Source organism: Tenrec ecaudatus, chromosome X, assembly GCF_050624435.1.
Source record: "Tenrec ecaudatus isolate mTenEca1 chromosome X, mTenEca1.hap1, whole genome shotgun sequence".
In the NCBI taxonomy this organism is placed as follows: Eukaryota; Metazoa; Chordata; class Mammalia; order Afrosoricida; family Tenrecidae; genus Tenrec; species Tenrec ecaudatus.
The window spans coordinates 161,114,855-161,128,770 of NC_134548.1; positions in this window are offsets into that span (position 1 = coordinate 161,114,855).

A 13,916-nucleotide genomic window follows, 5' to 3' on the forward strand; every position below is an offset into this window, starting at 1 on the left:
TTGGAAGAAAGGTCATTCTTGATGTAGACATGGGACATACATGGGCCTCGGCTTCAATCAGCCACATGATGACTGACACGTTACATGGATTTTGGCGGTTCACATGATGTCACCTAGTAGTATTTATGACCTCTTCAATTCTTGCTGCTTATCTGATCTCTCACTGAAGCTCCTTTTGTGAACTCAGGCTGCCTTCAATCCAGCACAACATGGAGCCTGCAGGCTTGTCCCGCTGATTTCAAACTCCTGAGTCACAGACTTGTTTCCAATCTCCAGAAGTCAACTGCAAATAACGGCTAAGAAGGGGAGACTTATTATTAGGCCAGAGGTAAACAGATTTTTCACAAGGGTTAATTTTGTCTGTGCTACAGTTCCATTATCTCTCTCACAAATTATAGCTCTTTCTGTGCTGAATAAAGTGGGTATATTGTTCTCATCTAGACGCTTTTACTTTTAAATAGGAATTCAGCTCAAAATAGCCTTCCAAATAAGTGTCTTTGAACTATTTATGAAGAAAGACAGACTTGAGAACATCTTAATATATATTTACATCTTCCCCCATTTCCATTATTTTATACAGGAGCCAATTTGAGACACTTCTCAAGCATTTAAAAATCACACTTTCCTCACAGGTATTGCTTGTCACTCTGACACCTATATTATCTCATGGAAGATGTCCTCCCATTGCTTTATGCGTTCCAGTGAAGCAGACGCTGATACGCAGGAATTAGCTTAGTCCAATCTGCTAGGCCCTGGTGTTTCTCTAAACTTGCCCTAGGTTTCTACTGTTGAGCATAACCAATATCGCAGGGTGTCAAGAACACACAAGGTTATTTAGTGGGGGGAAAAAAGTTACTCAAGGCAAAAATAAGACGATTCCATGACCATGTCTGAACACAGGCAAACTAGGAACATTGTACAAACCACAATATACCAATATTCCCTGGCTGATATGAGTGATGGGTTCTTCCTCTTTTTTATCATCTATTTTATTGATTTTGTTAAATATAGGCACAGCAGAACATAACCTGATTCAACATTTTCTACAAGTACAGGTTGATGACCGATGCCTCTTCACCAATGATAGTGTGATGTCTTCACTGTGGTCTGCTTTCTCTAGGTGGCAATGGTTGTTAGTTACAAGTTCATGATGACCTTATGGCCAACAAAGCAAATGTTGCCAGTCCTGTGCTGTCTTCATGTTTGCTAGCATTCTTGAGTTCGTTGTTTTGGCTGTTGCCTTACCCTAAAAATAAGATTTCTTAAGATACCCAGTCATAGCATTATCTCAGTTCTTACAACATACAATCCAGGACAAAACCCACTTCCTTAAAATCATCCCCCAGATCACCTAACAGTAGCCCAACTCCTTGGCATATAGTACGGCGTGCTGTGCTCTTATGGAATACATACCAATCTGTCTTGGAAGAAGTACGGCCAGAGTGCTCCTTAGAGGCAAGCCTGACGAGAATTTCATCTTGCATATTTTGGACATGTGGTCAGGAGAGACTACTCCCTGGAGAAGGACAGCATCTTTGGTACAGTAGAGGGACACTGAAGGAGAGGAAGACCCTCAAGGAAATGGATGGACACCGAGGTTGTAACAACAGTCTCAAGCATAGGAACAATTGTGAGGGTGGTGCAGAACAGGGCAGTGTCCCATGCAGTGGTGCATCAGGACCAAGTCAATGGCACTTAACAACAACAACATCGAGTACACTCTTCCTCGTGGTGTCACAAGTACTAAACCCAACTTTCTCAACTCTATGTGTCTCATGCATGATAGTTGGCCAGAGGGAAATGGCAGAAATGGAAGTATCAATGAGATTCAGTTGAAGTACTCATAGTCATGCACCAGGTGTCAATAATAAGCTCTGAAAACTTACCACAAAGAAGTCAGTAGGAGAGCTTGAGCCTCCAATTAAAGTATTCTAGAATAATGTTGCTCAACAACCAACAGACTACATTCATGAGGTTGTTCTTGAAAGATTACAGAGCTTTAACTCTGAAGACTACGTAAGCCTCTGCTAGAGCCCTTCACACCAAAATGAATTCCATACTCTTGCTCAGAGAGAAATTTCTGTAAAACATGCCATTCTGAATGCTTTTCCACTTCTGATCACTCATCATCTAATGTAGTCACCAAGAAATTGTCCATTCAAAGACGCTCAACACTACCTGCTGTCATGAAGTCGATCCTGACTCATAGTGACAGAATAGAAATTTCCCATCGGGTTCCTAAAGCTGAGCTTTTTACAGAAGCTGACTGCTCCACTTTTATCCACCAGAGCAGCTAGTTGGTGTGCCAGTCATCTTCCCAGTTAGCATTTGAGTGCTTAATCATTGTGCCATCCAGGAATCCTTCTCTCAACATTAAGGCTTACAACTAAGATTTGCTTCGGCAACTGACATTTTGTAGTCTTATATCGAGGTATTGTTTTCGAGGATTCCAGATGTAGCAAGAAATAATTATAGTGATAATCTCAATAATAGCAATACTCCCTCTTGATATTCTGATTAAGAGTTTGCATGATACTTTTAAAAAATCATTGTATTGGAGGCTCATACAACTCATCACAATCCATCCATCCATCCATTGTGTCAAGCACATTTGTACATTTATGGTCATCATTTTCAAAACATTTTCTTTTTCCTTGAGCCCTTGGTATCAGCTTCTCATTTTCCCCTTCCTTTCCCACCCTCCCTAACTCATGAAACCCTGATAATTTATAAATTATTTTTTCATGTCTTACACTGACTGCTGTCTCCGTTCACCCACTTTTCTGTCGTGCATCTTCCTGGGAGGGAGTTATAGGTTCCCCTATCTCCCTTACCCTCCTGGTATGGCTACTCTCAATATTGGTCCTAAGGGTTTTATCTTTTCTGGACTCCCTGAGTTTCCAGCTCTTATCTGTACCCATGTACATGCTCTGATCTAGCCATATATGTAAGGTATAATTGGGGTTCTGATAGTGGAGAGGAGGAAGCATTAAGAACCAGAGGAAAGTTGTATGTTTCATTGATGCTATACAACACCCTAACTGGCTCATCTTCTCCCTGTGAGTCTTCTGTAAGGGGATGCCCAGTTGCCTACAGATGGGCTTTGTGTCTCCACTCCACACTCCCACTCATTCACAATGACATGTGTTTTTGTTCTGGGTCTTTGATGCCTGATACCTGATCCTACGGAAAACTCATGATCACACGGACTGGTGTGCTTCTTCCATGTGGGATTTCTTGCTTCTCAGCTAGATGGCTACTTGTTTAATTTTCAAATCTTTAAGACCAGATGCTATATCTTTTGATAGCCGGGCACCATCAACTTTCTTCACATTTGCTTAAGCACCGTTTGGTCTTCAGCGATCTTGTCAGGAAGGTTAGCACCATTATATGGTACTTTGATATCCATTACCCGATTTCAAAATATTCCACATATGGAGTTAAGATTTTAAAGGTTATCAGTAAAGTATGCATCATCTTTTGACATTATGACTATTTAGGTCAGTGGTACAAACAGTTAACTTACTCATGTGCAAACTGAAAGGTTTAGTCCACCCAGAGGTGCCTCAAAAGAAAGGCCTGGTGATTTACTTTAAACAAAAACTCTACCCTTAAAAATTTTATAAAGCACAATTCTCTGACCCACGTGGACTCATTATGACTTGAAACAACTGTATAGCAGCTGATGGTGGTGGACAGTTTATATCTTATAACATTGATCTCTATGAGATGCTCAGCACCCGATTCATAACAGCAGCAAAATGATAGTGATGCAGTAGCAACGAAAATAATTTTATGGTTGGGCAGTCACCACAACATGAGGAACTGTATTAAAAGGTCGTGACATTAGGAAGGTTGAGAACCACTGCTCTAGAGTCTAACTGAAAAGTATATCCCTTTCCCCTCAAGGTCTCTCACAAAAGATCTATTTGGTTTCCCTCATCACACTGGGCCTGGAGTCTGCAGAGGACTATGATAATGATGGGCGTAAGGTGGCAATGTGGAGGCATGGATTTTGAGGCTGAGATGCTGTTTGGGAATTGAGATCAGGTCTGGATGGGGCAATGAGAAGCAAAAGGGGAATGAATACCTGCCTCATCTCCAGTCCCCATTATCTTTGAGGCATATAGATCTTGGATAACAGTACTCCTGCCATAGCTCTTTGATAATTTCAGTTTTCACATGGACAGACTTTGCATTTCTTAACACCCTTATCCCAAATAGATACCTCTTCCACTCTCTCATCCATGCACTCTTATGACTATGCTCTCAGCCCTGTATTGTTACCACTCATTGTAGCCCTGCACATACAATTTCAAGCATTCAACTTTGCAAGCAATCCTTGGTGATGCAGTTGTTTAGCACTCATCTGCTAACTAAAAGGTAAATGGTTTTCACCACTGGTCATTCCTTAGATATTCCCAGATTTGGAACCCCATGGAGGGTCCTATACATTGGAGGAGACTTGATGGGAGTGGGATTTTTGTTGTTATTATCTAATAAGATTTCTAGTATTCTTTGGTGAATTGTTTTTGCTCTTATGCTGTTAGGTGCCATCGAGTCAGCACCAATCCATAGCGATTCCATACATAGCAGAACAAAACACAGCCCAGTTTTCTGCTACCCTCACAATTGTTCCCTTGTCAGAGCTCAGCATTGCAACTACTGCTTCCATTTATCTTGTGGAAAGTCTTCTGCTTTTTTGCTGTCCTGGTGTTTTATAGCCTTCTACAGTTTGCTAAAAGGAAGCCTAGTGGCGCGTAGGGATTGCGAGTTGGCTGCTAACCCCAAGTTCAGCAGCTTGAAATAACCAGCCCCTCCAAGTGAGGAAGAGAAGGCTTCTACTCTTTACGACTTACCGTCTGGGAAAACCACAGGGGCAGTACTACACGGTCTTCCAGGGTCACTGTGAATCAGAATTGACTCAATGGCAGTGGAGAGAATCGCAGCTCCTGTGGTAGCATCCTTATCTAGTGTCTGGACTGGTATTTGTCTGTAAGCTACAACCTCTACAGTGAGAGGATAAGCGTAGGTCCAGTAAGTTTGTCCTTGACCCGGTCCACAGGGTTGAAGTGCTCAAAGATATCCTCAGAGGAGTATTCTTTTGGGCAGGTCACCATTTTGAAACCTTAAAAGGACTTCCTCCTGAGTCCTGCCTCTGTCCCTTCATTGGTGGTTATTGACCTTCTACTGAACGTTGGACGCCAGTTCACACAAGCAACATACTCGCTCACTCACTCACTCACTCACTCACTCACTCACTCACTCACTCACATACTTATTCACGTCTCCTAGAAACTTCTTAGTCTAGAACTATGCCTTCTTGAAGTCTAAACACTGTAAGGCTAACTTATATGTTTTTTTTTTTCTCACAGGATTTCAATAGAGAAAGTACAGAATGTCTGTGACCACTCTGTGGAGCTGTTGACATGAACAAGTTTATTTGAGAGATACCTGAGAACAACAATAACAAACCCCAAACAAAGTAACCCTTGTGAGGTGATTTGCCTTGCTTGTCTAAAAGAGATATCATTTTGCTTAATGTGAGAGGCATCATTTCTGTACTTCATTCAGGATTATTCAATGCTGACATTTTCACTGGATGACTTGATAACATTGTCAAGGGGCAAGTTATGTTACAACTCTCTTTATAATAACTCTCTGACATGTGCGCACGCGTTAAAACTTGTTTTAGCCTACTTCCCTCTCCTTGCAAAGAGAGAATTTACTATGAGTTTGAAGTTGGTTTCCTCTCACTTTCACCCCCACTCTGGTGACATTTTAAATATTTACTGAGCGCAAATGAATTGAGTTGTTTGCACTCTAGGAATATCTAGTCTAAATGAACCATCAACATTCTCCAAAAGGTAAAAGAAAAAAAAATTACTAAAGTATTTCTTTTGTGGACAGTGAGAAATTTATTTGTATGGTAGCCTTTGTTACTATAGCTACAAAGTAAGAAGAAAAGGTTTGGGGTGCAAGATAAGAGATGTGGGACATGATCCAGAGACTTTATAAAATTATTCTGCCACATATAAATAATGCAAACACAATAATTTTGTTTGTTCAAGAACAGAGTTCCATTTCATATGATTGAATGTATCTGTGTTTACCACATTGGTTTGATGACATTAAATGTTATAATTATTTCCATAAATTATTTTAAAAATGTATATACATGATATTCAACTTAATTGAATAACAAAAATGGGTGTCTTTTAAAGGCTTCTATTTAATTAAATTCTTATAAATAATAAGGATTTAGTATATTAGCTAAATTTTAATTTCCAAATGCTTAACTTTGGTGTCTGAGAACTCAGTTAATTAATAAATGATCTTTGGAACCCTGAAGAGACTCTTAAGAAAACAATATTTTGGTTTATTATATTTCTCAAATTGACAACAGAATCTATTACCAAAGTATGCAAATGCTTTAGGATGATATTTTAAAGATGTGCATAGGTTTGTATATATGCATAAATTTCTATTTCCACAAAATTGGTAAAAAGATCACACAAAATAGAAAATAATTCTGGATTATCTAATTTCTCTTGACCTAGAGGGGGAAAAAGTGGATTATTTTGATTTAGGGTAATAATTACTATAAGTAGTTAATTATTCTAGGTATAGTAATTATCCCAAAATATAAACAGATATACAAGGTAATAGGTATAATTTTCTTTTCATATTGCTGCTGCATATTCAGAAGGTAAATCTAATATAGTAAAAATTTTATTAGTGTATCAATGCATTATCTATACTTTAAAGCTTTATTTAGAAGCTTTAAATTATTACCTGTTTGCATATTTCCATATCTTTGATGCCTAAATGTGTACGTATGTTGTTAGCTGTTGTTGAGTTGGACCCAGCTCAAGGAAACACCATGAAAAATGGAATTAAACTATTAATGTCCATAGAGTATTCCTTATTTACTTGAAAAAATGGATTGCCCATCCTTTCTTCCTAGTGAGCCTTGGTCTGTGAGTCCTGCTGAAACCTGTTTAGCATCACAGCCACGCACAGAGCTCGAGTGACAGGGAAGAGGTAGCTGCACAGAAGGGGCAGTGACTGGAAGCTGAAGCCAGGTGTCCCACAGGGAAGTTGTGAATTCTGTCACGGAATCTCCACTGCTCTTGGATCATGACATATGTCAATCAATTATTTATAGCAAATATTGCAGGAATTATGTACAAACGTTGTACAATTGGGAGAGAATCATGAGATTATCAATCCCAGAATAGAGAAATTTTCATAGAGAAAGAAAGTTGGCTGAATCAAAATATGAGCTGGAAATCCTGTACCTGGCAATGTGGGGAGCATTAGTGATCTTGCAAAAAGCAGATTCATTAGAATGATAGAGGAGTTGGAATTGCAATTGTGAATTTTGTTTCTGAGTGGGGGAAGAATATGTAGATAAAATGGAAATCAGTCTCTCTGAAAGATATTTTGTTAATAGGAGAAGTGATAGACTAGTAAGCAGAAGAAGATGGCATATCGTTGACGTAAGTAGTATTCATTATTACCACCCCTGGCTTATCTAAAAATGTGCTGATGTAGGATTTATAGGATATATATAGGATCTATTTAATAAGATGGATTCATCCTTATTAAAAACCTAGCACTCAGCTTTCCTCCAGTTCCTAAATGCTTCCTCCACCCCCCCCCCAACTATCATGATCTGAATTCTACCTTGCAAGTCTGGATAGAGCAGAGGATGTAAACTGGTGCAGATAGGAGCTGGAGGCACAGGCAATCCAGGGCAATGATACCATCAGGACCAGGGGTGTGAGTGACGATACTGGGAGGGTAGAGGGTGAGTGGGTTGGAAAGAGGGAACCGATTATACGGATCTACATGTGAACTCCTCCCTGGGGGACGGACAACAGGAAAGGGGGTGAAGGGAGACTTGGGACAGGGAAAGATATGATGAAATAATAATTTATAAATTATCAAGGGCTCATGAGGGAGCGGGGTGGGAGGGGAATAGTGCTTTACACAATTGATGTATGTATGGATTGTGATGAGTTGTATGAGTCTCTAACAAAATGTTTAAAAAACAAAACAAAACAAAAACACCCCAGCATTCCCATCACCTGTATGGCAATGTACAGCTTCCCCAGCATTATACATGTCATGAAGTGCTGAAGGTATTGGAAGGGGTTGTGAGATTTTTTTTCTTCCAGGTTCATGTAAATTCCAGATGAACAACATATGCATATTTTACTATATGTCGGTTCCATGCAATCCTGTGGACATCCTTATACCCTTATACCTAACAAATCCATCTTTTCTCTAAAATCTAACCGCCTGGCTTTCCTATATATTTAGTTAAAAATTTAGCAGCATCACACCGGTTCTGTTGCCAGGAACAAGGGTCTGGTGGAATCGTCTGTCACTGTTTCACCCCCATCCCCTGAGGCCTCAGGTTGCACTGCTTGTCTAAATGAGGGATAGGGTGTTCCCGGCTCCTTAATGTAGTGGCCCTGCTCATAGCCTTCTTGAGCTTAAACATCGCTATTGATTAAGCTTGAAATGATGTTTTACTGCAAGGGAGGAGGCTGTCACATATTGGGTTTGCAACAAACCACATCTGACATTAGTCTATATTTATAGTATTTTGATCAACAGCAGGATAGCTCATCCACTCCCCTCTGTAAGTTCCATTAGGGAACTCTCAATTTTGTTGGGGAATACCTGGAGGAATGTGGCTCTCTAGGTTATCCCTTGTTCTGGGAAGTTCTCCACGCTCTCAGCTGGTAGCGATAGAGTAGAAACCTTGTGGTGTGGTCACGTTTAAGAAGAAGAATCTTGGTTATTTTTTAAGGACTCGGTAGGTGTCTAATTGTGTGGTGGGCCTTGCTTCCATGAACATACCTATTCCCCACACCCACAGCAGTTCTATTTGGTGGGTGCTCCTGATGCCAGTTGCTGTAGAGGTGATTCTGATGCCTCGTGACTCCACATGTGTCAAAGTACATTTGTGCTCCTCGGGACTTTCAGTGGCTGGTTTCTTGGAAATAAATTTTCAGGTCTTTCCACTGAGGTGCTTTCTGATGAAACCAAACCTCCAACCTTTCTGTTAGCAGCCGAGCACATTCATCAATTCGAGCACCCAGGAACTCCGTGTTATTGATATTTGGAGAACCAAACCCACTGTCCTTGAGTCATTTCCGACTCCCGGGATGTTATAGGGCAAAGTTGAACTTCTCCATTGGGTTTCCAAGCTCTAATCCTTAGAGAAGTAGATTGCCTCATCTGTTTCTCCAGCAGTGGTTGGTTGGTTCCAGCTGTCGACCTATCATCAGTCAGCATCCTGAAGCTCAACACACTGAGCCACCAAGACTCTTTATGCTCTTGCTCCTTCTATTTAAAGATGAATAAACTGAAATTCAAGGATGTGAAGTGACCCACCCACCTTGCCAGGTATTAGAGTTAGAATGTGCATGTTGGTGGACTAAACTGTGCTCCTCTATTCTCATGTACAATACTATGCTGCACATACGTGCTAAATATGCAGTAAAGTCTGCCACGACACATACTTGTAAAAAGTGGCAGACTACCTCAAATACCAGGCTGAGGAGGCCAGTGCCTGTGACTTCAGTCTTGGTTGGGGATCCTTCACAAGGTTAAGAGCTAGCTCTGTTATCTCCTGAAAGCAAGGAACTTTGCTAGGTGCTTTGGTTTCGTTCATGCATGCACTGGTAACCTATGGAGCAGAAACGGATGCCTTTTTTTAATCTCTCACCTTTGCTTCAAATACTGTGCATCTTGTTATTAGGGCTCCCTTTCAGATATGTAATAGGTACATTCCACACACAAAAATGTGATTAGTGGATGGCTACAGAATTCTCCAGTAATATATTCATCATAGTTCCCTTGTTTTCACCGGGTGCTGTGAACCCTGTGGACAATAAAATGAAACACTGCCCGGTGCTCCAAGTGCCATCTTCATGATCATAGCTATGCTTGAGGCTATTGTTGGAGTCACCTCTTGAGGTTCTTCCTCTTTTTTGCTGACCTTATATTTTACCAAACCTGACGTCTATTTCCAGGGACTGGTCTCTATTGACAACATGTCCAAAGTATGTGAGACTAAGTCCCAACATCCTGGCTTCTAGACGCTTTCTGGCTGTCCTTCTTCCAAGACTGATTCATATGTTGTTCTGGCAGTCCATTGTACTTTCAGTATTTTTGCCAAAATAATAATTTTCTGATCTTCATTATTTATTTTCCAGTTTTCACATGCATAGAAAGTCCTTGAAAACTTCACAAGTCAAGAATATTGAAATCTTCAAGGTGATATTTTTGTTTTTCAGTATTTTAAAGAGGTTTTGAGCAGCAGCTTTGTCAAATGCAATATGTATGACTTCTTAACTATGACTTTCATGAGAATTGGTTGTGTATGCAGACAAAATTAAATCCTTGATGTGTTAGGTTAGGTTCTCTAGAGAAACAAAACCATTGATGCTTGAATGGGTTGTGTCTGGAAAGATATTTATGTCAAAAAATGATTTCTGCAGTTGTAGAAATAGGGAAATCCAGTTCAGTTCAAGTCAGGCTTCTTCTGACTCATAGAAACTGATGGACAGTAAGCAGAATGATGAAACAGAGAGAGCATGGACATAGGCTGATGTAGACTTTTGAAGTCGACCAAATTAATCCACCATTGGTAGTTCACCAACAGTTCCTGGGATTGGAAAGAGACACCAAAGGAGATAGAAAAACCAAATGGAAGATCCAGCTCTGGCAGAAAGCTAAGGGCCAAAGAAAATGAGACTCTGCTTGGTCTTTAAAAAAAAAGTTATTGTTATATAAAAATGCTTCAAACAATGTCTGGTGGATTATCAGCATCATAGTTATGCATTAAAGAACAATAAACACTATAATAAGCAAAAAAAGCTATACTACCTAGGTGCCATCAGGCAGCGGAGCAACTGATAGGTTGAGCACAGACCCTACACTTATCCAGGAGTGTCTAATTGACATAATCCCCAACCTTCACACTGGATAAGGCCAATTTTTGCCCATTTACAATGATGTGTGCTGTTGGTGCATTGTGAGGATTTGGGTTTTGTAGACATTGAGCTGCACTCCACACTGAAGGCCGCAGTCTGTGATTTGCGTCAGCCAGTGCTTCACGTCCTCCTCACTCTCTGAAAGGCAGGCTGTACCACCTGCATATCATAAGCTATTAATAAGCCTTCCTCCAATTGTAATGTTGGGTTTTTCTTCACAGAGCCCATTTTCTGGGATGAGTTGTTCAGCACACGATTGAACACGCATATGAAAGCATACAATCTCAACATATATTTTTTGTGATTTTATACCATACAGTATTTCTTTATGCTATTTGAACAACTTCTATCACAATTTCTTATTCCTCACATATGAATAAAGTCAAAACATCTTCAGGTGTCCGGAAAAGATAAGGCAAATGCAGCTAGTCGTATGCTATCCATGTGGTCAAATGCCCTTTGGCCCTCGCGAGTTCATTCTAAGAGCAACTGATTGCTACCCTTGATGAAGAGGCCTGGCGATCAATCCTACAGAGGCAGTGACACTCAGCAGGATGGAGCCATTCTGATGAGTCGCTAAAGAACCTGGTAGCGTAGTGAGTCACCCATTCGGTTGCCGGCTGCAAGGTTGGCGGTTGGACTCCCCCAGGCACTCCTGTGAAAGAAAGAGGAGGCACTCTGCTCCTGCAAAGATTCACCACCTAGGCAACTGAATGGGGACAGCTTTACTTGTTCCTTTAGGGTTGTCGTGGTGATCATCAGATTGAGTTCTGAAGTGGTCTTCAAGACTTGGGTGGGACCACCTCACCAGTTTCTCCTACCCAAAAGCAATGTATATATGATAGATTCTCTTTTTGCTAGATAATTTAAACATTTGATGGCGTGTTAGCAGAGTCCTTTGCGTAAGCCCTTACCCCCCCCCCAATTATACAAATCAGGGATAGAAAAAACGAGGTGCACAAACTGACTCCCTCAGAGTCATTCATCATCATTAAAACCCAATGAGTCCTGTCTTAAAGGGAATTTCCCTGCCTAACCCAAACCTGCAAAGACCCTCTTGCATATGGTGCGATGGAAGCCGTACCTTCTGAGAAGGTGGTGTCAGTTCCTAGAGTCTTGCTTCTGGAGAAGTTGCAGCAGCCAGAGCCCCAACGGGAGTGGGATCACACGGGCTGCAGCTGTCGAAGGAAAATGGGGGTGTTTGTCCTCAGAGAAATCAGGTAAAACTGGCTTTTTGTTGTGGTTGTTCAGTTTTGTTCTCCGCAATGGACTTACATGTTGTTAAAGTGCCTTGTTCTGCTGTAGTGACCTGAAAGCTTGAACAAAAAGAATGTCATCCCACGTTTCAAATACAGAACAAGTGAAATGATGGTACAATTCAAAGTTCTATTAACAGGCCATGTAGCTCATACGTCCAAATCGACTGGGATGAGACTTTCCGATAAAAATTGGTTCTCTTTGTTTTGAGCTGATAGCTAAAAGCTTTCTAGTGCTTAGAATGTATCTTGGGTTCTCGGTATTCCATCTGGGTTTCCCTTTACGGCCAGCACACTACTCCTCAGTTCATACCTCTGGTTTACTGGGGCCTCAGGAGGGGTGGACCGCATCAGGCCCCGCAACCCAACACCTTCCAGGGAGCAGCTCAAACCCACTAGTCACTCCAGGAAGAAAAGGGAGACTGTCTGATCCACCAGTCTAATACAGCATCGCCAGGAACAGGAAATTACCGGATTGGGTTAGTCCAAGATTTTCTATCTTTTGCTGCATTTCCTAATAATTCTATTAAGTTGCAAAAGCCTTTTCCTTCATTCTCTCATTTTTGCTCAATCATTGTCCTAGGAAAGAATTTTAAAGAAGTTTGAGATAACCAAAGGTCCGAATTTCTGTTTAAGGATGAAAATCTTTCAAGCATACATTAAAACAGATTAAGTACTTTAACGTCAAAACATTCTAAACTTACATGGAAACCTCAAAAGAAGACAGGAAGAAAAATGTTTATCAATTTTTAACACTCTGAACAATACACTTTACAACATTGCTAGACAAACAGTACATTGAAATTGTCTTCCTTACCTAGCCCCAAAGATTTCAATTTTGTGTCCCCTGTCCACTGGTAAAACTGTAGGAGCCCCAGTGCAGGTGGCTTCAGTTGTTCTACAAGATAACATTCTCTTTCTAGGAGTCTCGGTGGGGTATTGGGTATACATTAGGCTGAGAGCCTCAAGGTTGGGGTTGGAAATTACCATCTGCATTGTGGGGGAAAGATGGGGTTCTGTGCTCTGGGAAAGAGTTCCCGGTCTCTGAAACGCACAGGGGTAGTGTTACCCTGTCCAAGATGCTCACTCTGAGCATTGACTTGATGACAGTGAAGTATTTTCTTTCATTTTGTTTATCTATTACTTTGTCTTTCTAAGTGCTCATGTGTATGTGCTTGAGATGTAGGTGTTCATTTGCTGGACTCTCTTAGCAATTGGCTCTTCAGAGGCCATATTGCAGAACGTCCTCATTCCCACACAAGGCCCAATTATAGGCAACGAAAAATTGGCCAAGCCAAAGGTTCCCTCTCTCACCCCCTCCGCGAATGTGGTCTTTGCATTGACAACCTCAAGTTGGCTGATATACCTGATTGGCAACACGCAAAAAATCATGCTCACAAACAATAATCATGACAAGTGCACCCCACCCCCAAACACATACTAAATCAATGTGTCCCCCACCCTCTATCCTCCAGGTATTGTTACAGGCGTTTCTCCCTTTCGGATGGAGATGTATAGGTTTGTATGTGCACTTATCCGCCACCACTTGTCTGTCTGTCTGTCTGTCTGTCTGTTGTACTGCGGTGGCGTGAATGTTGCCATGATGCTGGACGCCATGCCACTGGTATTGCAAATGCACAAAACT